Here is a 24,543-nt window from a genome sequence, read left to right as displayed (position 1 = left end):
AAAGATTTGAGAAATGGAGAATGAAGAAGAAATGGAGTCTAGAATGGGGAACCTCCTACAGCCGTGTTCTCTAAGTTGTTATTATAGAGAGTTTCAGATCCAGGAGACATGGAACACTAAGGAAAGAAGGTGACAATTCTACTTTTTATGTAAAATCTGAATAAAAGCCATGAAGTGATGGGGGACATTTGTGAATATCACATTTTTTTTTACACTCTGAAGGAATACTTTTAAAAGAGAAAAAAATAAAGTTATGGACAAATGTGGGTGAGAAAGACAGGAGCATGCTAGGAGAAACATGGTGTGACATGATGCACTGATGGAGTCCCCTCGTGAGGTATGTGGTGATGACTTTAAAATAAAATCAATCGTTCGTGTGGCAGGGATTTCAGAAATATTTAGTTTCTCTTAGAAAGGGAAAACCAAAAATTAGAGATTGATGACTAAATCACATAGCTGCCTCACAGAGAAGGTGACAGTTACTGTTTTTAAAAAATGTTTTGGGAGAGCAAAGCAGAAAGAAACATGTTTGCAAGGGACCTAAGTGGTTAGTAGAGAGCAAGTCAGTTTACTTGATAATAGAAATGGGTCTAAGATTTGTGAAACAAGACAAAGAAGTTGAAGTTTAGGGGGGAATGTCTCGTACTGACACAAAATATGAGAGTCATATTGTATACTGTATTTAGGGTTCTGAATTTTAATTTTCATATATACTGAATCAAAAAATAATTCCAGGCAGGTAAATACTATGACAAGTTAAAATAATTAGGAATATCACTTTCTATGATCACAGCTGGACACTGTACTATGTTTGTTTTTAGATATTGCTCATGTTCGTTTTTTCTTTTTTAGTTTGCTTTTTATTACTGTGGCAAACACCATGACCAAAGCAACTGAAGAAGAAAGGGTTTATTTGGTTTACATAAACCATGTCACAATCTATCATGAAAGGAAGTCAGCAGCCTGAAGGCAGAAACTAAATGCAGAGGCCATGGAAGAACACTACTTACTGGTATCCTCTTATGGTTTGCTCAGTTTCCTTTTTGGTATAACCCAGGACCACCTGCTTTGAGTCATACCACTCACAGTGGCCTGAGCTCTTCCACATTAGTCATTGGTCACAGACTTGCCTACGGGCAATCTGGTGGAGGCATTTTCTCAATTGACGCTCTCTACTCACAGATGATTCTGTCTGTGTCAAGGTGACAAAAACTACCTAGTGCATCTGTTTCCATTGACTTTCTCATTATCACTTAACGTATCAGTATCAAGCATAATACCGAACAACCAGTAGATTCTCAATGCATCTGTAATATTTTCTAAATTTAGGTAATTTCTCCTCTGAAGTTGGGAGTTTATATGTTTATTAGTTACCTATTGTAAAACTTTGTAGAATGAAATATATTTTTCTGCAGAATATATATATATATATATACATATATACATATATATACAGATGATTTTGTATATCCATAATCTTATAAATTATTTAAGAATCCTCGATTTTGCATTTCTTTTCTGCATAGCATTCTATTATTATCATTTTCTTTCATTTAAATCAACATCTATTCATTTTCAAATAGGCATTTTGGGAATTGTCATTCTAAGGAAATTTCAAATATAGATATTGTTGATGTTCTAATTATGCTGTCTTTGATATTTTTCTTGCATCTTTCTCAGAAGAGTTCTCTCTATATTTTAATGTTTAATTTCTATAATTTATCTCACTTTTTAGCTTGTTCATGATACCCACTTCCTTTACTAAAATGTACGGTTTGGTTGCCTAAAAAATTAACTGCTAACAGTTCATTATCTGGACATATTCCAGCTTAATCAATGGTTTTTCATACATTCTGCATTTATTTAGTTCAAGAGAACTATAATGCTGTATGTCATAAAATCTTATTCTACTTTGATTCCAGACTCCAGAATTTGGGTCTAAAGTATTGTGTCCTTTGAAATTAGTGTTGTCTATATTAATATAGTTTGTTTACCTCAAATAGCTTCACCACAACAGGGGAAGAATCAACTTTATTACTTTCCAGGGTATACAACTGAACAGTCTAGAACTATAGGAGTGAGATTTCCCATATTCATAGAAGTATCATGTAGGATGAGAATATGGTAGGGGGTAAATCTTGGGAAATACCTCAAAATTTGAATCACAACAGAGTCCATCCTCTGACCCCAATGTTGCTAGTTTTTTATATTTGTTCCCAAAGCAAAATATGTTTTTCATTTCTAAGTTTTCTAACATTCTCAGCATCTGCTCAGTCTCCTCAGTTTCATCAACAGTGTCTAGATAAGGAAGGGGTGATATTTCTAAGTGTATTATGTTAGACATTGCTCCTGAGTAAATTTTCCCCCATTTGTGGATCTGTGAAATGGAGACAAATGATTCACGCTCTATATTCCCAAATTAAATGTAGGAACAGGCATTGAGGATCAATCTTTAAACAGTTGAGTTAAAAAAAAAGGAATGGGGCATACCATGGAGTCACATATTGAAACATTTCTGAAATACTGTTGTGAAAAAATTGGGCTTTTAAAATTCTATTTCAGATCCAAGAAGTAATATTATATGGCCCTCTGAGCTGTTTCCACCATCTATCCACTCAGGAGTATCCTTCCCTTCACATATAAAGTAACACATATTTCATCAGATTAGTGTGCCAGTCTGTGTCTGCCATTCTTCAGCCCTTTTGGTCAAACTGATAGAAATCCTGCTGATAAAAACATCTCAAGAGCCTGTGATCTTTCGTGAATTGCATTGGATTTCACTCAGGAGCAAATGACTTCACCAACAAATCACTCTGAGATAATCCCTGTGCTCTTGTTGATCTGGATGAGGGACAAAGATGCCCAGTTTCTCATTGGTCCTCTGATGATACTCTGAGTCTGCAAAAGGAAACAGTTGCAAAGCATAATTTTCTAAACACATGGAACTTCCTGAGATTTTTACACAAAGTTATACCACCAAGTTCTTCTCATTTTTCCTTTTTTTGCAACCTCAGTTTTGTCGTATATTGCTATATAATTAGGTGAAGAATTTCCAGCTCATCAGTCTAAGCTTCCTTTTCTTTATTTTAATAGTGTGTATTTATGTTTGCTGATGTGTGGTTGTGTATATGTAAATACAGGTGTCCATGGAGGTCAAAAGATGTCATATGCCCCAGAACTGGAGGTAGACTATCATGAGCCACCTAGTGTGGATGCTAGGACTCAGGTCCTCTGCAAGAATGCTGTGCACACTTATCCACTAAGCCCTTTTCTTTGTATCATGTTATAGCTTGATGTTTAATTTGTCTTCTTTTGTCTTAATATGAGCACTGAACAGAAGTGAATGTACATATTTAACACTTCATTTAGGAGTCTCCTTATCTTCATATCCAAGATAGTTGCTTACATATTTTGTGTTCCACAAAACAGTGATGGCTTCACAAAAGTTTTAAGTGATGCTACAGAAGGAAGTTTCATTTTCTCTGTTTGAAATTGCATGGTGCTCACATCCTTTGGATCCCCAAAAGATAGATCTATATGTAATAGCAACCTATTCAAAACTCACTCTCTCTCTCTCTCTCTCTCTCTCTCTCTCTCTCTCTCTCTCTCTCTCCCTCTCTCTCTCTCTCATGTGTGTGTGTGTGTGTGTGTGTGTGTGTGTGTGTGTGTGTGTGCATGCGCGTGTTAACAATTCTCTAGTTTTTATCCACCACTTTCTTTTTTCAATGTTACTTCTTTATTTTGATCAGTCCTCTGATGGAAGCTTCTAAATTTTGTGTTACATTTTCTCTTTCTCTATAAGAAGTGACCACAAACACAGCAGTTCAAAACATCAATCATATTAGGAGACAGGCACAAAGTGGCTGACCTATGGTCATAGCATCACAAGGCTAAAAGTAAGATGTTGGCAAGATGTGTTCTTATTTGAAGGTTCTGGAGTGTGTGTCTGATTTCAACTTGGTTATTAGTGTTGGAAGATCTAATTTCCTTCTGCTTAGAGTTTTTTTTCCTTCTGGATATTTTTAGGGGCACCCTCAACAAACAACTAAAGATTGTTCATATGGTATTCTATACCTTAAGGCCTGAAATAGCCAGCAGCTATCCTTATGATTTGGATTCATTTCTGACCTCTGTACTATAATTTACAGGGCTCATGTTATGTATCTTGCTAACACAAAGTCAACTGCTCTAAGGAATCTCAATTATATAGGTGACTTACTGTCAAAACATAAGGTAGCACAAAAACACATTTGGTCATAATGTCATTTACATATACAACTGAAAATTTAGAAATATGTTATCCAAAAGTAGTATTTTATCATTAAAATTTAACTGTTTGTTATTCTTAAATGTCTGTGTCCTTACAAATGTATATTCAGAAGTGCATATCAGTAATGTGATGGTTTTTGGAGATGGAGCCCTTGGGCAGTAAGAAGCATTCGATTATTAATTTATGAAAATGAAGCCTTCATAATGGGTTTAGTAAAGATTTGGATCACTCACTCCTTTACATCTTGTACACATGAAGAAATGATGCAGAGAAATATCAAGGAGTCAGCCATGCACAAGCCAGACAGAAGACCCTCACCAGGACCTGAACTTGCTGGCATTTTAATCTTAGACATCACAGCATCCAAAACTATTGGAAAATCAATGTCCTAGTTAAGCCATCTAAATGTGCTGTCTTGTTATCATATTCCAAACTAACTAAGGTAGACTTAATTCTGTAAGTATGAACATAGAGACAGTATCATGGATCTATGAAAACAAAATGTGAGACAAAAAAGGATGCAGGTTAGAAAGTAGAGTGCTTGCTTAGCATGTATGAACTCTACAGTTAGATCTTTAATACCATATAAACTAAGCATGGTGACACATGTCTATAATCCATACACTCCAGAGGTGGAAGCAGGAAAACCAAGAGCCAATGCTCATCCTCAGCAGTATAACAAATTCAAGGTTAGTCTGTACTATATAATGAATGAGTATCTCAAAAAGAAAGGAAAAGAAAAAATTTGGGCATTTCATGTGGTATATAGTCCAGCAAGTCAACAAGTGACACTGATTCTACTTATAGAATGAGTACCTCGAGTTTTCAGTGGTTCTGGGAATGGTTGTCCACTCTGAAAATAACCTGAATATTCAATTATGTTTCAAATGTCATTTCTGTCTCAGAGTAAGGAAGAAAGTAGTTCATGTATCAAAGGTATTATACAAAGGCTAGAAATCTGACTGACTTATGAAATAGTTTTTTCAAATAATTTGAGGCCAGGCTTACTGGTCTAAGTAGTGAGTCCAAAACAGCCAGAGATACAGAGGAAGACCTTGAATCAAATAAATAAATAAACAAACAAATAAATTAGAAGATGAAAAGTTGACTTTTTCATCTTCTAATGTACTTGCAAGTGAAGCTTATGAATTCTCGTACTGAGAACAGCAGAAATCTCAAGGTCAAATCTGATAAATTTGACAGATCTGTAAATTTAATCATATTTATTCCATAATTCTGTAAAAATACATGTTTCTGGATCTCGGATGTCTTTTTATTATACATTTCTTGGTTCCTCTGATCATGTTATGAAGTCTATACTTTGATACTTATGCACTTGCCTTTATTCCTTTTCTGAACTTATGCTATAACTTCTTTTTGGTCTTTCAGTTAGGCCCCCTACACATTAATTTCTACTTAAAAATTGATTATCATTCTATTATGACTTAGATATTTATTTTTAAATGATGACTATGTTTATGATTGTGTTTGAAATATGTGGGAGCCCGTTCTCGGGTTCCTCGTGGCTTTACCCAGCAGGTCCGCATGGAGGATGATTAGGACCACAGGCCTGAGTGCAGGTGTCCGAGATGGTCTGCACTTGGCTGTGCTGGGGGAGGAGGTCTTTTGCTCCACCCTTGGCGTCTCTATAAAAACCCTGGGGCAGAAACAGTCGGGGCCCATTGGAATAGGTTCCAGGCCCTCTCGAGGCTATCCTTTATTTTCTATCTGTTTATCTCCACGATATTCTCCGCAATAAATCCTTCTATCTAATATTTCCTGCTGCTCACACTCAAGAAAACTCTGGGGAACTGTGGGGGTGGTTGGGTAAATGCCCCACAGAAATAGAAGTTCATAATGATACAAAATAAATTTGTGTATTATAATTGGTATTGATTGCTTGTGAGTGGGCTTTCTTCAGAAAGATGACAATGTTTCAAGCTGGAATTGTTTGAAGAGTCACATGTGTTGTTGATAAAACCAAATGAATCTGTCTATCTATCTATCTATCTATCTATCTATCTATCTATCTATCTATCATCCATCCATCTATCTATCTATCTATCTATCTATCAATCATCTATCATCTACCTACCTATCAATTTTTTTATAGATATGGATCACACTGAGGGCTTTACAACTGTGACATATCCTCATCTCTTTGCCTTTTGAGATGGAATTTCACCAGGTAGCTCAATTGACCTTGAAATCACTACATAGACCAGGCTGTTTGGAAACTGGTGACTTCATTTTTGAAGTTCACAGGTTATAGTGAAGTCCTACAATACTTGGGTCGAAACACTAGTAATATTATCAATAATGGAAGGTCTTTCAGTATCTTTTAGTAGAATGGTTCTTATTCTTCCTAGAGACCAACTGCAAAAGTTAAAATCTTGTGTTTTAGGTCTTTGCTGCAGTTTTCATTGTGAAATATGTAATTGTAAAACATAAATAAATATACAAAGTCTTTATTCATTTAGGCAAATTTGTCGGGTGGTTTTAGTCCTTTCAACAGGGCAAATTTGCTTTTTTTCCCCCTACTGTCTCATGTGCCGGTGTGTTCACAGCTACTTCCCTCTTTCCTTCCTATCAGGTTCACTGTAACTGGATTTATGTTGAAGTCTTTGATCCATTTGGACTTGAGTTTTGTTCAGGGTGATAGATATGTGTCTATTTGTATTCTTTTACATGCCACCATCCAGTTATGCCAGCATCATTTGTTGAAGATCTTTTCTTTGCGTTAGTATGGAATCTCTAATACAATACTGAATGAAAATTTGTATGGCAACTATTCATGTAGTTAAACTACAAAATTGATATTCACCACAGCGTATAGCCTCTGATGTACCTGGCTGAAATTTTAAGAATTTGTACTCATATTTGAGTTTAAGTTTTTAGAGATAAAATTATTTCCATATATATCGATAAGTCAATGATCGGGGTAAATATGGTGTTCAGTCATTTCAAGCTTTAGAAGATTTTACCATGTTCCAGTTTATTGCAATATATATTGGAAACATGTCTTAAGAACCACCAATTATCAAAATACCCCTTAGTTTTCCAATGGACTGTCTTAGGTCCCCCATAATAGTTACCTAGCTGGGTAGAGCCATGTGGAGAAATAGTCTACATTTTCTGTTATTTCCTCATTCTCTGGTGTTTCACCACTAGGTTTCTGGCAAGTCTATTGCTCGTTACAATTAGTGCAATAGACTCAAAGCTCTTGTTTTCCCCATTCTTATGAACTATTTTGGCAGCTCAGGCTTTAGTCTATCACCACTTTCCACCTTGTTTGTGTATTTCTACACTAAACAACCTGCTTTTATCCAGGACAAACTGTCTGTCAAAGAAGTATTATTCTTAGCAAACTGTGTCAGTAAATGTATCCATGTGGATATTTAAATAATGGCCTGAAGAGATAGGAATAGTGTCAGGTAACATTTAATAAAAGAATACATACTTTTTAGGGTATTGTATCCCTTTCATTGTTGATCAGAGATCAGAACATTTGCTTCATAATGCTTTGGCCATGATCATGCATTTATTTTGTGGTGACAATTCACCAATCACTTTTTTTATTAAGAAAATTTTTTATTCATTTTATATACTAATCACAGATCCTCCTCTTGTCTCCCAAGCCTCTCTCTCAACCCACACCCCATTTTCTCCTCTGAAAAGGTAAGGCCTCCCATTGGGAGTCAGCAGAGCCTGGTACATTCAGTTGAGGCAGGTCTAAGCACCTCCCCCTGCATCAAGGTTGTGCAAGGTGTCTCACCATAGGTAGTGGGCTCCAAAAAGCCAGCTTGTGCACTAGGGATGGATCCTGATCCTACTGGCAGGGGGCCCCTTGAGCAGATCAAACTACATGACTGTCTGGCTTATGCAGAGGGCCTAGTCCAGTCCCATGAAGGCTCTACAGCTGTTGGTCTAAAGTTCATGAGTTCCCACTAGCTTGTTTTGGTTGTCTCTGTAGGTTTTCGCATCGTCATCTTGATGTCCCTTACTCATAGAATCCCTTTTCCTTCTTTTTGGCTGGACTCCTGGAGCTCAGTCTGGTGCTTGGCTGTAGATCTCTGTATCTGCTTCCATCAGTTACTGGATGAAGGCTCTATGATGACATTTAGGGTATTCACCAATCTTATTACCGTGGTAAGCCAGCTCAGGTACCCTCTCTACTATTGCTAGTGTTCTAAGCTGGGGTCATCCTTGTGGATTCCTGGGAACTTTCCCAGCACCAGGTTTTTCCCTATCCCCATGATGTCTCCCTCTATCAAGGTATCTAGCTCTTTCATTGCTCTCCCACTCTGTCCCTGTTCCAGCTTGACCATCCCATTTTCTCATGTTCTCATTCCCCACCCCCTACCCTCTATTCCCCCTCCCCTTTATCCCCAGTTTACTCATGGAGATCTCATCTATTTCCCCTTCCCAGAGTGATCTATGCATCCCTCTTTGGGTCCTCCTTGTTAGCTAGCTTCTCTGGAGCTGTGGGTTACAGTCTGATTATCATTTGCTTTATATCTAGTATCCATTTATTAGTGAGTTCATACCATGTTTGTCTTTCTGAGTCTGGGTTACTTCACTCAGGATGATATTTTCTAGTTCCATTCATTTGCCTGTAAATTCCTTGATATCATTGTTTTTTACTGCTGAGTAGTACTCCATTGTCGATAGGTACCACATTTTCTTTATCCATTCTTCAGTTGAGGGGCATCTAAGCTGTTTCCAGGTTCTAGCAATTATGATTAATGCTGCTGTGAACATAGATGAGCAAGTGTCCTTGTGGTATGATTGAGCATTCCTTGAGTATATGCCCAAGAGTAATATCACTGGTTTTGAGAAAGATTGATTTCCAATTTTCTGAGAAACCACCACCAATCCCTTTAAAAATCAGTTTTTCTTAAGAATTCTGAGAAATCCATCAATTTAGTTTAAAGTCTTAAAACATGTTCCCCATTTTGTGACAAATCTTGTTTATTCATAATATTTTATTTTTGTGATTGTGAGAAGGCCAGGTAAATATTGTGACAGGCTCCAAATGACTCAGGCAAGAATCAGGCCTCAATTCCTGCTTCTTGAAATAGAGCAGGCCATTTCTGAGGAAGCCACAAACAAAGGAAAATCAATCTTTAATGCCCTTTATAGCAGCTCAAGGTATACTAGGCCTGAGCCAGCCCTCAGAGCATCACAGCAACTCAAGGTAATAACCAAATAAAAACAAAGCCTGGAACCTGCCCAGGCCTGCCCCAAAATGGAAAAGCTATAGTCTTAGCCAGCTCAGCAAGAGTCCTAGCCAATTAGGAATGTACTAACATAATTGCCACTTGCTTAAGCCAATCACACCTAAGGTGTGTGCCCTAAGATACTTAATGACATTTAGGGTATTCACCAATCTGATTACCGTGGTAAGCCAGCTCAGGCACCCTAAGAACTCCCCTTGGCTATGCTTAAAAGGGGTTCACATGTTCCTCTCAGGGTTATCACCGTCTTGCCTTTGTGTGGGGTGGACAGCCTCAGTGCACTGGAATAATAAACACTCTTGTTGATTGCATTTGTGAATGGTGGTCTTTTGCGAGACTTCTCCAGGACCCCAACAATTGTATGCTGTGGAATTTAACCTGTGATGTTTTGTTGAGGAATTTGACATTTGTCATCCCCTTACTGGTACAATAAAGTCACAGTGAGAAGAAATGTTTTTGCTGTGGATTACTATTCTTTTTTAAAAATTTATTTTATTTATGTATTATTATTATTGTTTATATGGGAGTTCTCATTTACTTAGCAGTAGCTGTGGGAGTCCCATGTGAGTCTCCCTGACTAAGTGTTATTTCCCCATTTCTTTTTATAATTTTTTTTTATTGAAAGTAGATTTTTTTTTCATATAATATATCCTGATAATGCCCCCTTGTTTTAGGAATCATGTCTGTGCTGTGGCCTGATGTCCAATTAGCGTCAGGCACTGATTTAAGGGGTAGGGTTTACATTCAGCTAGTCTGGATGGATTATAGAGTTTCCCCAAATTTGAGAAAGAGTGGTCCTGAAAAAGGGGAGGCTGGGCTGGATGGTTGCCTGGGGCCCTTTTGGAGCGAGCAGGTGGTGGTGGGGGTGCGTCTTGATTTGGAGATTGTCTCCGGTTCTTTTCTCATATTTGTCTCCGGGTTTTATATTATAACGAACAGTAAAAGAAATCACTATCTCCTCCCAGTTCTTTCCCACCTCCCTTCCCATCTGTGGTCACCCCCTTTCGGACTCTCATTAGAAAATAAACAGGCCTCTAAGGGATAAAATACAAAAACAACATGTCAGAAAAGGACAAAACAAGCAAAGAGAAGAGCTCAGGAAAAGGTAGATACAAGAAACACATATAGATGCAGAGACCCAATTGTTCTCACACTCAGGAATCCCATAAAAACACAAAACAGGAAGCCATAATGATATTTAGGAGGTGGGGAACATCCAAAATATTACAGTTACATCATTTTCCCCTTCCCTTTCTCCCCCTCTCCAATCCTCACATATATACCTCCTTGATCTCTTTCAAATTTTTAGTCTCATTTTTTCATTAATTTTTTGTTACATTCAATTCTATCATTGGGCTTGTAAGTGGATGAGTCTTTGGATGATAACAATGTTCTACCATTAAAACTATGTTTTTTAAAACAACCTCCTCTTTCTCTTTCTCTCCTCTTTCTGTGTGTGTGTGTGTGTGTGTGTGTGTGTGTGTGTGTGTGTGTGTGAACATACATGGCATATTTTTCATGTATAGGTCCAACAACCACCTCAGATATTGGTCCTCAGTTTCTAACTTGTTTGAGGCAGAGGTTCTTACTGTTTACTCTTACATACTGCATATGAGAAACTAGCAATAGACCTATGCAGTTTTGGAAATTGTTCTACCTCCCATCTTGACATAAGAGTGTTAAGATTACAGATATGCACTACAGCATTCTGCTTTGAGTTCTTGAGCTCCAAACTTATGACTCATGCTTATGTGGTAAGCACTTTGCCCACTGAATCATCTCCCCAACCTGTAAACCGGCTAAGGTTATATCTTTTAAGGTGGGACTGTAGATCTTTTAGAGTAGAAAAAAAAATGATCCTTTGTATTTTATTCTCTGGATTATCTAACAATGAAATTTATTAATATTGTCTTATAATCCTTATTGTGTGTCCAGTGTTAGGAGGTGAGGCATCAAGGGAAATATGGAGTAGATATATTAATGTAAGAATAGCAATAAAGGCACATCGAGGGAAAATTCTTTCTGATCAAGAGAATAGAATCATTGGCCTGAATGGAGGCCTAAATCCAGTTGGGTTTGGTCAGTTATTCCAGCAAGGAACTACCTCCAGGTAGGTTTATCATAAGTTATATTAAATAGAATAAATTATCCCCTTTAGTGAGATAATGAATTTTTTTCCAGCATCCCTACCTGCTAAGCAGTCTCTTACAGAATATAGCCATGCTACTTCGTAAGTCTATTGTACAAATCCTAAATGGTCTTATAATAAAAACCTGGAGCCAGATATTGGGGTAAATGCTGAAAGATCAGAGGAAACAAACCACAGCCACTTCTCACCTTGCAACTCCTCAGCTGGAAAGAGAAGATCCTATCTCCACGAATCCTCAGACTGAATGCCTCTGAGTCTTCAGCTGAAAGGGCCTACCTAATTCCTGTCTCCATCTGCCTTATATTCCTTTCTCTGCCCGGCCACGTCACTTCCTGTCTCAACCTTCCTAGTGCTGGGATTAAAGACAAGTGACTCCCAGGTACTGGGATTAAAGGTATGTGATCCCAAGTGCTGGAATTAAAGTTATGCACCACCACTGCCCCGTCCTCTGTGGTTAAAACTCTGTATCTGGCTGGCTCTGTCCTCTGATCTTCAGGCAAGCTTTATTTCTTAGATTACAAATGTATCACCACATAAGTCTGCTCATTTTTCTGAATTATCATTTCATTCCTTCTTTTTATTTCTTTCCTAGGCATGCATTTGTTTACATTTTGGACTTCTTCTTTATAGCTCCCCTTCCCCACGTTGTGGCTGATTAATGTCCTGTTGCTGACCTCCATGATGACTTAACTCAGGTGCATAGCATCTTCATTTTTTTTTTTACTTCCATTTTCCCCCTCTGGGCAGCTGTTTAGATCCACAGCTTGCCCCCTGTTGTGTTTTTATTTTAAGTTTTAATAAAATTGACCTTGATCTTCTGTTTGAGTCCACTCTTAAATTGTTTTTTTAATGAAACTAAGAATCACAAAAAGCAGTATAGCCCCTCATGATAATAATAGTAACTGTAATAAATACTTGCAGAATATTTCAATGTGTGTAAATCACTGTAATAAGTACTTTGTATATACTATTTCACTTAATTGAAAATAACCTGAGGCAATAATTTTGTTTTTCTTGGACTTTACAGACTATTTATTACTCTAGTTGGCTGTGTGAACCTGGGAGACTGGAGCCTAAAAATGGCACAGACTAAAGTCTCATGTAACAGCCATCTTTATTCAGAGCATCAGACAATTTATGCTCTGAGAGGTTAGGAAGAACCATATGCATAAAGAGTACAACCACAAAGACAAACTTCACTTGGCACTTTACCGTAGAGCCATGTAAACAAGTAACGCTGGTCAGTTGTGATGAACAATCTTCAGTCAATTCACTCTATCCACTACACCTGAGAGAGGCACAACAGCACATTCCAAGAACTATTCTGTGTTTTTGAAGAAAGTGAGCTCACAAGACTCTTGTCTTGTTTTCTTGGAGTTTACTCACAAGCCCTCAGCATGACACCTCGTATGACACCGCTCTTGGATTGTGTTCCAACAATAGATGAATGTACAGATTTATAGAAATTACTTGACACATCAAATGTATACAGTACACGTGACAGGGTTCGGCCTTAAAAAAATCAATTTTTGTAAAAATTATGTAAAAAATACTTGAATTTGGCAAAAGAAAAACTATACTAAATATGTGCCTAGAAGATTGAAAAGGTAGATAATGGCAGAATTTTAAGGGATACATTCCCTGTCAAACGTTCCTATGTTTTCTTGCATTGCCTGCATTGACATTGAACTCCAGAAGAATGTATTGTAGAGTTGATGGCTTCCAAAACTCACCATTTCTGCATCTAAAACTGAAGCCTACTTTCTCCTCAACAGTAACAAATCCTGTGTCATTTTCTGCATGTGTTTGCTGTCCCCTATATGACATTTCTTAGATGCTGCTGCAGTTAACCTCTTATTCTGCCACACTGAATTTTTACGTATTGCTGTCTTCTCTCACTGTGTTTGACAAAGCTAATGTATTATTCCAAAAGTAATTCGTTCCCAGCTATTCAAAGTGAAAATGCATTCATCAAAGTGTCTCCTGTAATCAGACCACACAAACCTGGGGATGGATGATGAAAACTTGAAGGCTTTGCAATGTTATTGCACAAAACTTTACAGGGAAATTTCTGTTTAAGAAAATGGCCCATGAAAACCTTCTGACGGACATGATGATAGTAACTTACAAGGGAATGTGCAAGTCATTGGATGTTTTCCACTGTATTCATACGATGCCTATTTTAAAATTTACATTTAACCTCTTGCATTTAGTGAACAGGATATCATAGTAGTTATACAATCCTGCTGATGTCTATAAGCCAATATGATATGGATAAGAGTTATGCATATTATTTGAACTAGTATCCTTTTCTTAGGAGGTACAGTCATGCTTCTGCTCAAGTAAACACTTTATTACACATCAGATAATTGGGAAGGAAATTAGTGTTAAAGTAAAGCTGAATTTCCATTTTTTTTCTGTTTTATTAGCACATGATACTTTTATAAACTACATGGATTTGATGTGATGTTTCCAGTATGCATTGCTCATATCATTCTACCCTCCTTCTACCCTTCTCCCATGTCCAGTAGCATCTTTCCATGCCACCTAGTTCTCATCAACCTGTTTCCACATATGAGAGAAAACTGTAATATTTGTTTTTCTGTGATTATCTTATTTTGCAATACTACATTAAATCAGATAGGTGTAGGCAGAAACTCTGTCTTGTTGATCTTAGAACTGCTTTCAGATTCCTCTTACTTGGTATGGTTTGGATTACATCTTTATCAAATGCAACTTTAAAATGTTGATATAAAATCCCCCACTGCCTAATTTGTTCATAAAAGTTTTTCATGAGGTAATGTTGAATTTTACCAACTGTAGAGAATCTTTAAAGCTAATTGTCCCTAAAGAGGATAAATTCAAATTAAAGATACTTGCCATTGTCACTTTTCTCTATAATTTTTCCTTATTTATAAATTCTTTATAGTTGCTTTAGTTATAATTGCTATATTTGTAAATACAATTTATAAATACGATGTTAAGTACATTTATCTATCTCTACCATGCTCATCAATTTTAACATAATTATCCTGATCATCCTGGAAAATTTGGGTTCATCATAATTGACCCAGTAGTACAATAACTGTTCAAAGAAAAATACCTTCAACAGCAGAAGTGAAAACCAATAATTTAATTTAACAATAATTTAAATAAAATAACAAGTTTCATATGACATTTGAAAGTTTGGGCTAATTTTCTTAGGACATTTTAAAATAATTATTTGGTTAAAAAACAAAAAATATACTAACTTAGTGAAATCAAGGCATCTAGTAAATATTATTGTGTAAGCACGAGACAACAAGGAATACTGAGAAGTGACCCAATTAATACCTCAAAATGAGTTGTCTGAATCTGTGGCAGCTGTCTACACATCCTTAAAAGCTATATCATTAGAAGTGTTTCCAAACAAAAGAATGCACCTTATTTTCTAAATTGGAACATGACAGGTGTGTGTCTTATGAACAAATCTAGACTTAGGAAAACCATAAAACTATTTAGACTTACCTTCTTTTTCAAAGGTTCTTGTGGTTAAAGAAATGAGGTGTGACATAAAAAGTACAAGAAGTACAATGGTACACAGTAGTACACAATTTCCACTCCCTTATGAATTTTATTTCTAAATATCTAGAAAATTTTAAATGAATGCCCACTTTATAACTTTACAAGCATGTGGGAACCATGGCACATGTGTGGGAGTCAGAGGGCAGCCTTTGGCATTTGTTCTCTCTACCATGTGGGTGGGTTCTGGGCATTAAACCAGGTCTTCAAGCTCGGTAGCAAATCCCTTTACTCGTGGAGCCATCCTACCAGCCTAATAAGGAGTAAATTTGCATTTGGATTTCAGAAGTGATTATAACTTCTCCGTGAAAACCATAAGAACAACTTTAACTGAAATAATTACTTTAGGATTCCTTTTTTAGGCTTGAGTATTTTTAACATACTTTCCAGTGGTGGTTTGAAAGAAAATGGCCCCCAAAGGGAATGGCACTATTAGGAGGTGTGGCCTTGTTGATGTAGGTGTGGTCTTGTTGGAGGAAGTATGTCACTGTGGAGGTGGGCTTTTAGGCTTCATATATGCTCAAGCCATACCCAATGAGACAGTCAACTTCTTGCTGCCTGCAAGATATAGGACTCTCAGCTACTTCTCCAGTACCATATCTGCCTGCATGCTGCCATGCTCCTTGCCATGATGATAATGGACTGAACCTCTGAAACGGTAAGATAGCCACCCAAATTAAATGTTTTCATTTAGAAGAGTTGCTATGATCATGGTGTCTCTTCATAACAATAAAAACCCTAACTAAGACAACTCCTATCACAGATGTATGGAAATTTCATATTCGTCTCCACTATCCTCATTTCCTTTTTATTTTCCACAGAGTTAAACCTGTTCTTGCCACTATAAATGATTGGCACCTGTCTGTAGCCTCACTTTTTCTGACAGTGATTTTTATTTGTCCAAGCAATCACTGGAGTAAATTCCAAAAATTATTTCAATCTTGAATTTCTACACCTACTTCTTTTTATGAAGAGTCTATGCTCTCTAAATCCATCCAGCTGTTTTTATTCAAGACCCCACCACTCTCTCATCTTAACTCTACAATATAACTTCACTCTTTATTTTATTTTATTTTTCTTTATTAAGAAATTTTCTACTCACTCCTCATGCTATCCACAGACCCTCTCTCCTCCCAACCCCCCAGCCCTCTTTCCCAAGCCATCCCGCATCCCCACATCCTCAAATCAAGGTCTCCCATGGGGAGTCAGCAGAGCCCAGCTCACTGAGCCTAGGCAGGTCCAAGCCCCTTCCCACTGCACCAAGGCTGTGCAAGGTGTCACACCACAGGCACCAGATTCCCAGAAGCTGGCCCATGCACCAGGGACAGATCCCGATCCCCCTGCCTGGGTGCCCCCCAAACAGTTTGAGCCAAACAACTGTCTTCCGTGTCCAGAGGGCCTAGTCCAGTCCCATGGGGGCTCCACAGCCACCAGTCCACAGTTCATGCATTTCCACTAGTGTGGTCCGTCATCTCTGCATATCCTCCCATCATGATCTCTATGTTCCTCACCTGCAGTATCTCTCCTCTTTCTCATCAATTGGATTCCTGGAACTCAGCCTGGTGCCTGGCCGTGGATCTCTATATCTGCCTCCATCTGTCACTGGACAAAGGCTCTATGATGACAGCTAGAGAAATGTGAGGGTCAAGCTAGAACAGGGACAGAGTGGGAGGGCAGGGAGGAAGATACCATGATAGATGAGGACATTATGGGAATAGGAAGAGGCAGGGTGCTGGGGAGGCTCTCAGGAATCCACAAGGTTGACTCCACCTTGGTCTGCTGGCAGTGGTCCAGAAGGTGCCTGGGCCAGTCTACTCTGGTGACCAGCCTAGCAAATATAACTTCACTCTCAATGTCACCTATAATCACAGCTTTTTTAAAGTATACATTTTTATTTATGAATATGTATGTATGCCTGTGTGAATTTAGGTGTATCACATATATGTAGGTGGCTGCTGAGGGCACAAGATGGTAAGTGTTCTGAACTGGAGTTATAGGCAGTTGTGAGCATCCCGATAAGAGTGCTGGGAACCTAAGCTCAGTCTTCTATAAGAGCCATACATGCTCTTAATCTCTGAGCAATCTTTTCAGCACCAATCACAGTTTTTTAAATATCAGTCTGTGGAGGCCATGTAACTGAATGTGAGATCATGAAAAAAGTGTCAAGAGTGAAAGGTGTCTGAACACAAAATCATTCAAAACCAAATGTGAAATGAATTCAGGGTGTTTTTGCCAGTCCTCACCCGCTGTGTTGCCCAACCTCACTGGGGCCTTGGTTCTCAGCACACAACACATGTACTTTGCACTGTGTGTGACATAACACCCGGGAACATTGATGAGAACAATGCAAAGCTCCTTGGCTCAGATCCAAGAGTACTGTACGTTATGAATTGCAGTGTTTGGACAATGTATGCAAAGTCTTTTGCTTTTATAGTGATACAATGGTTTAATTAAAGAATACAAAGAATGTTTTTCTGAACACTAAAGAATAAACTGAGAGCCTCCTTGTAACCATTGAGCTGTATACCTAGTCTAGAAATTAAAAAAAAAAATCACTGTTACTTTCAAACTGTAAATGTCAAGTACTTGTGGGTGATAGAATGATATTAAAAATTTCTGTGTAAGTTGCTGACTTGAGATTCAGCAAAATAATCGTTAAAAGCAATTTGCCTTAGGATTAGGACAGAATTTCTAACTATTTCTGAAGTGCCTCTTGTCTTAGGCTTTTATTGCTTTGAAAAGACACCATGACCACTGCAACTCTTAAAAAAGAAAATGTTTAATTGAGGTGGTGGTTTACAGTTTCAGAGGATCAGTCAATTATTATCATCATGATGGAGAGCATGGCACCATTCAGGCAGACATGGAACTATCTACATCTTGGCCAGAAGGCAGCAGGAAGTCGACTGACTGTCACAATGACACACTTCCTCCAACAAGGCCACAACTCCTAATAGTGCCACTGCCTTTGGGGGGCATTTTCTTTCAAACCTCCACTCCTCTAATGTGGGGGAATAGCCCCACACTTATTTATCCCAGAAACTCTTGAGGAATGAGGGATGAAAATTAAATTAGAAATAGAAAGGAGAGATACAGAGAGAAAACACAGGATAGACTCGGGTGGGCCTGGATCTTTATCCAAACTGGCCAAGAACTTTAATCCAAGGGTCTATTTAAAGCAATACCAAGGGGTGGAGCAAAAGACCTAGTTATAAAACACCTGCACTCAGGCCCATGGTCCAATCATCCTTTTTCTGCAGATCTCCTGGGTCTTTACTAGGAAACCTGTAAATGGGCTCCCATACTCTAAACATACTTATGCAATATTGTGTTGGATTTTATGCAAAGTGATAGACTCAGAATTAACATTTATAAAATAAAAACATGGATCAACTCTGAAAAATATGGAAAACTCTCCATGTTTTAAAGTATAAAATATTCAGACATTTTTACTTTTTATTTATAATATAATTACATTACTCCTTGTCTTCCTTTTCTCCCTCTAACTTCTCCCATGCTAACATATAATTCTTTACAGAAAAATAAACAAATACATCCATCTCATTGGTATGCAAGTTTTCTTTAGTCTTTATTAAATGACAAAATTATAGATATACTGAAGAATTACTTTGAAATATTTCTTTATGATACATATGATACAGTAAATGTTTGATTTGACCTTATATTACTACATACATGAATATGCCACTCCCATATGCTGCTTTGAGTAGTCACATAAAGGATTTTCATGCTACCTCAATATCTTTCTAAAGTCTCCTCTTGAACCAGCAGTCAGAGTGATCTTTAGAAATGGGCACAGTGGATCACTCTTCTGCTTGCAGCATTTAAATAGCTCAGGTATCATTCAGAGTAAATGTCACATCCAAAATCCACTACACTTCCTTCTCTCTGACACTTTGGTAAGTCTTCACAGGCTGCTTCCCACTTGCTTGGTCCAGAACACATAAGCCGGGCACCCTGGTGTTCGTGGAACTCTACAAGCACACTCTTAGCTAAAGATATTTTTGTTCATTGCTCCCCTTCCAAGAATATCCCTAAAGGCCTACCTCATTCAAACCTTTGCTCAAATGTCACTGTTGCAGTGAGGTTTACCTTTATCAATAATTACAATTTTTCTTATCCCTAAAGATTCACAATTTTTCTTTATTTTGATAGCATTTATAACATACCACAAAAATGTAAAGGTTTAGTGTATGTAGCTTTTCTCATATGTTGTAATATATGGATATCTTGTTTTCTTCAAAGTAAGATCTATGAGGAAAGAACTTCTATTTAGTGATATAAGGAAACTAATTGAAGTTTATTGCTCATAGTAGGGACTTTATGTTAATTGGACATGAATATGGAATGTGTATAAATTGATGACTTCATAAGAATTTTCTATTAGGACGAAGTGAGTGTACTGAGGAGGAGCCAGCTTGCCTTGTGAGGAGGCAGAGAGGCAGATGCTTAGAATTTAAAGTAGGATACTATACACAGATACTACAGATACCAGATCTTGAAACTTGGGGAAGAGCTCTTTGTATGTGTAAATGTTTCCAAGAACTGTAGCTTGTTAAAAACTGAAGATGCCTAAGACACTTTTCTTGCTGTTTCAAGCAAGTATCATAATTAGCACCAAGGAATCTTTGCTTTAGCTATCCTTTTTAGTGATTCCTAGGTATTACCAAAACTTCAGCCTTTATTCTTTATAATTAATGCATTGTCAAATAAGTATCTTAAATAAAAAGATATGGAAAGACACATAGGAGACACTATTTTGAGTGAGAGTCAATGAGAAGGAAGGAATAGAACATGTGAGTGAAATGGTCAGGTGAAACAGGAGAGGCAGGACAGCCAGAGCTACAGACAAATCATTTTACACATTTGTGCCCACATTGAGGAACCAATGAGTACTCTGGGAAGGGGAAGGATATTTGCTGGCAATCAGCATCTTACAAAACAATCATGTTTCATGTGAAATTCTATCTATGTGTATTGATTCCCTACTGATTTCTTTGTTCTACATCACATGGACACATTTATGTAACAGCAGAATTCTTGCAGTTGCTACTAAAACCAGAATTGTGTCTTGGCTTTCGATGCACCCTTTTTAAGCAAACAAACCACAAACACTTTCTATGCTAAAGATCGTAAACTGACCAGTTTCAAATGACCACTATTTGACAAAAGCAGTTCTAAATAGGATGTGCTATGACAGCAGGAGATTTCCCTCTGGATACAGATGACTCACATAAAGTTAGTTAAAATTACATTAACAAATCTTCATAACTTCTGTAAAACCTGAGAGCCTCCAATGCAGAAAGAAATGTGCACATATGTAGTTAAGCACATATTTCTTAATCATCAGATGGATGAATTTTCCCACGGTGGGTATTATCATATTATACATAGGTAGGTCCTAAAATTATCCATATGATTAATTGTCTCCAGGGTAATTATTCTGAATAAATTTGAATATTATAAATATTGATGCACAAAACATGCTTTTTTGAAATATTTTAAATAAACAGCTCTAAGATTCTTCCATGAAGCAATTGTGACTATTATTAATCACTGTATAATTATCCAAAGTATGATTACATCAACATTTTTGAGCTTTTGTCTTGTTTTTTTTTCCAATATGTTAAAGTATGGTGCAGTTGCTTTAACTTTTTGACTTTTTGATTTATGTTTTAACTTTTAAAAGATTTATTTTATCTTTCTTTATACCAGTGTGTGTGTATCTCTCTCTGTGTGTATGGGGCATGTGTGCATGTTGCTGCAGAGGCCAAAGGGGGCATCAGATCCTCTGCAGTTGGACTTACAGGCGTTTGTACAGATGCTAGGTCCTCTGGAAGGTCAGGGGTGCTTTTAACTGTGGTGCCACATAAACAGTCCAAGGTTTTAAATGTTCAATGATTTTACTGGAGCCTAGTTTGCAAATGTATTTGTGTTCAGATGTTTACCTTATTGTTGGAGGTATGACTAGATGGAATTACAAGATTATGCTGAGCTATGGATAGTGGCTAGGCAAGTTTCCAAAGCATTTTAAAATATGCATATAACTGGTCAGTGAGATCACTCAGCCTGCAAACACCCTTACCACCAATCCTGATAACCAGAGGTTATTTCCTGAAATCCACAGAATGGATAGAAAGAGTAAGTGCTGCAAGTTGACCTCTGACCTTTACAATTGTGCCATGCACATGAACACTTCCTATGAGAGTAAATTTAAAAATATAAAATAATATTGATTCTGTTCAGAAGCGTATGATAAATGCATGTATTTCACGTCTTAAAAATATATGGTATTCTCTATTACCGATAATTTATAAGTATTATTTGCATGTTTTATGTATGCATGGTTAATTCAGTAGAGATCAACAAAAGTGGGTCTATTGTACTATCTTTTGTTTCAAAAAGATTAGATTGGCTCTGGGAACCCACAGGCCACTCCAGTGATGGAAGCAGCTAAGCCAACTACAGATTTTCACTTCTCCCTCAGCTCCTTCAAGTCCAGTTCCCCGGTTTCCTCCCCAGCTTTGTAGAAGACCATCTACTTTGGCCTCCCTTTCTCACAACCCCCATCTCCAACAGATCACATAGACTCTCTCCTCCTAATGAAAGCCTTTAGGGTCCAACCTTAAAGACTTTCTCTCAGAGTCCAAAGGAGGTTCTACAATGAGCAAAGAAAACTCCATCTGAAGGTTGAGGAATAAGACTACTCACAACTTGTTCTTTCTATCCATACGTCTTTAATGTTCTGCCTCTGATCGCTCTGCTGTTTTCTCTTTGTTCCAGCCTCAGTCTCCACAGTCGCCAGTTTTTATACACATACAATCAGCAATTCTTTTGCCAAAGCAAGGGTCACAAGGCTTGAATTCTTCCAGGGTCATAAAAGGCCAATAAGAGTTTATACCAGGCAGTGACTGTCAGACTTTCTTTAGGAGTCAAGGAGGGAGTGACTAGTAAAAGCTTCAGTTAACTCTTAAAGGGAAAGGGGTCAATTGAGAGGGAGAAAGACCTTAAATCAATAGGGAAGTCTAAGAAGGGAAACAGGGGAATCTGTGTGTAATATTGCACTCCTAAGTAAAGTTAGATAATAATCTAATTAATAAACCAAGGTGAAAGTAAGTACAAGAAGTTAAGAATTTGTTAGTGACGGGTTAGCTTGGAGCAGCACTTTCCTATCTGCTGGCAGGGTGAGCCCAGGTCATGCCTATTCCCTGTCTCTCTAAGGCTGTGAATCAACAATTTTAGACATGTTGTAATTCTATGTCCTTGGGTGTCTGAGAATGTCTCAAATGAGATACATTTTGCCTGAACATTTAACACTGACCAAAATGTCTGCCAATAAGGATAATTTCAGGAAGGAAGACCTCTAAGTTTACATTGGAGGAAGGAACTTTACCAGGTTTTGACTGTGTTACTGTTTTCATACATAGCTGAGAGATGTTATCCAGATACCCCAAATGTATAGGGGAAATTGTGCCCAATAAATGATCAGAATACTGCTAAACTGTGGGAAATAAATCCCAAATTTTTAACAGATGGGAAAAGGCTACAGCAAGAATCTACAGCCAGGAAACAGCCAATTCATTCAAAAGGCAGTAAATCCAAAACACCTTGTGTGAGAAGTTTCTTCCGGCAGAATCCTTAATTCTAATGGGTTGACCTTATCAAATGATGCCTGAATAATTACTGCATAATCCTGTGGCCTGTAGTAGCTCATGATAATGGCTCCTGACATCCTCCAAACTTCCTTCTCCCTGCTTCATTACTTTATCCCAGACCCCAACTCCAGCTGGCACCCTCTGAAAACCCTCAGGCCACTCTGGCCAGAGAAGCAGCTAACTGCTGCTCTTCACTTCCCCTTTCTTCCCTTTATCTCCTACAAATCCTTCCTGAATCTCATTCCCAGCTTTGTATCACACTACCTGTTGTGACCTCTACTTACTGTGTGTGTGTGTGTGCATCTGCACATGTGCATGTGTGGATGAAGGCAGGGGTCAATACTAGGTCTCTGATTTCCTTCTTATTTTATGAGACATGATCTTTAACTGAACCTGGAGATAACTAGATTGCTATCCTGGCTGTAGAATGATCTCCAGGGATCTGTTTGTCTCTGCCCTCCAAAACTGCAGTACTGAAGTAGCAGATGCATGGCACATCATCCAGCTTTTGCTGGGATGCTGGGGAATCCAAATTCAGATCCTTCACAGCACGTTTTCCACTGATCCATTTCCCCAGCTCCAATATAAAATATGTTACTGACTTAATGTCCACTTGACATAGAATGTTAGTCTGTTTTTTTAATACATCTTTACCCAGTTTATCATGGAATACTTATAAAAAGATCCATCTTTTTTCACTTTCTGAACCACAATAAAACTTTTCTCTATAATGGATGGCCATCTATGTATAGTTCTATTTCTAGAATATCACTACTTCTAATTTTTTGTGCTTTGCTACACATTTTTATATGCTTAGTCCTGATACAATCATCTTCAAAATCATGTTAGTTATTATTTATATATTTTATTGTCATGGGAAGTTTGAAAATATCTTCAGGCATTAGTAAATACTGGGATATTCTGAGTCTTGTCTTGACCACATTAAACCTTTAAAAGATCTATACTTTCATAATATTGTGTTATTCATAACATTTCATTGTTATGGAATGCAGGTATTATGATTTAGTATTTTTAAATCTAAATTATATAACACTACTTGTATGTTTATATTCAGGGCTGACTAGTCGGCACTGGACAGCCAATGGTGTCCTGTTTCCTGGAGAAGACCATGTCTTCTCTTCCCTGTTTTCCTTAGTTATCTGTTGTTCTTTGTGTAGGGTTGAGATATTATGAGATCCTCCCTGTCCATTGTGGAGTGTTCATTAGTACCATTCTTGTTTAGCTTACATTAGGGTAAGACATTATGGGTAAGACATTATAGGTATAGTTTCTGATATTCCTAAGAGACACAATCTCAAAGCAAATTCCCTGATCCTCTGGCTCTTACGATATTTTCACCTTGTCTTCCACAATGTTCCCTCAACCTTAGATGCAGGAGTATTTTGTAGATGTACTCATTGGGACTGGGATCCATAACTCTGATCTTTGATTGATTGAGGTTTTCTGTAGTGGTGTCCATCTGAGACACCAAAGAGAAGTGTGTTTGATGAGGGGTGAAGCCCACACTTCTCTGTGGAAATAAGGACAAATAATTAGAATTTACATAGGGACGTTTCTGGTTTAGTGAACAGGTGGCTACAGGTTCTCCTCCAAGATCCATAACTTCAGTTGGTAGTTGGCTAGGTTTCC

Source organism: Peromyscus eremicus, chromosome 16_21 (genome assembly GCF_949786415.1).
Source record: "Peromyscus eremicus chromosome 16_21, PerEre_H2_v1, whole genome shotgun sequence".
NCBI lineage: Eukaryota > Metazoa > Chordata > Mammalia > Rodentia > Cricetidae > Peromyscus > Peromyscus eremicus.
This window is presented reverse-complemented; position numbering follows the sequence as displayed.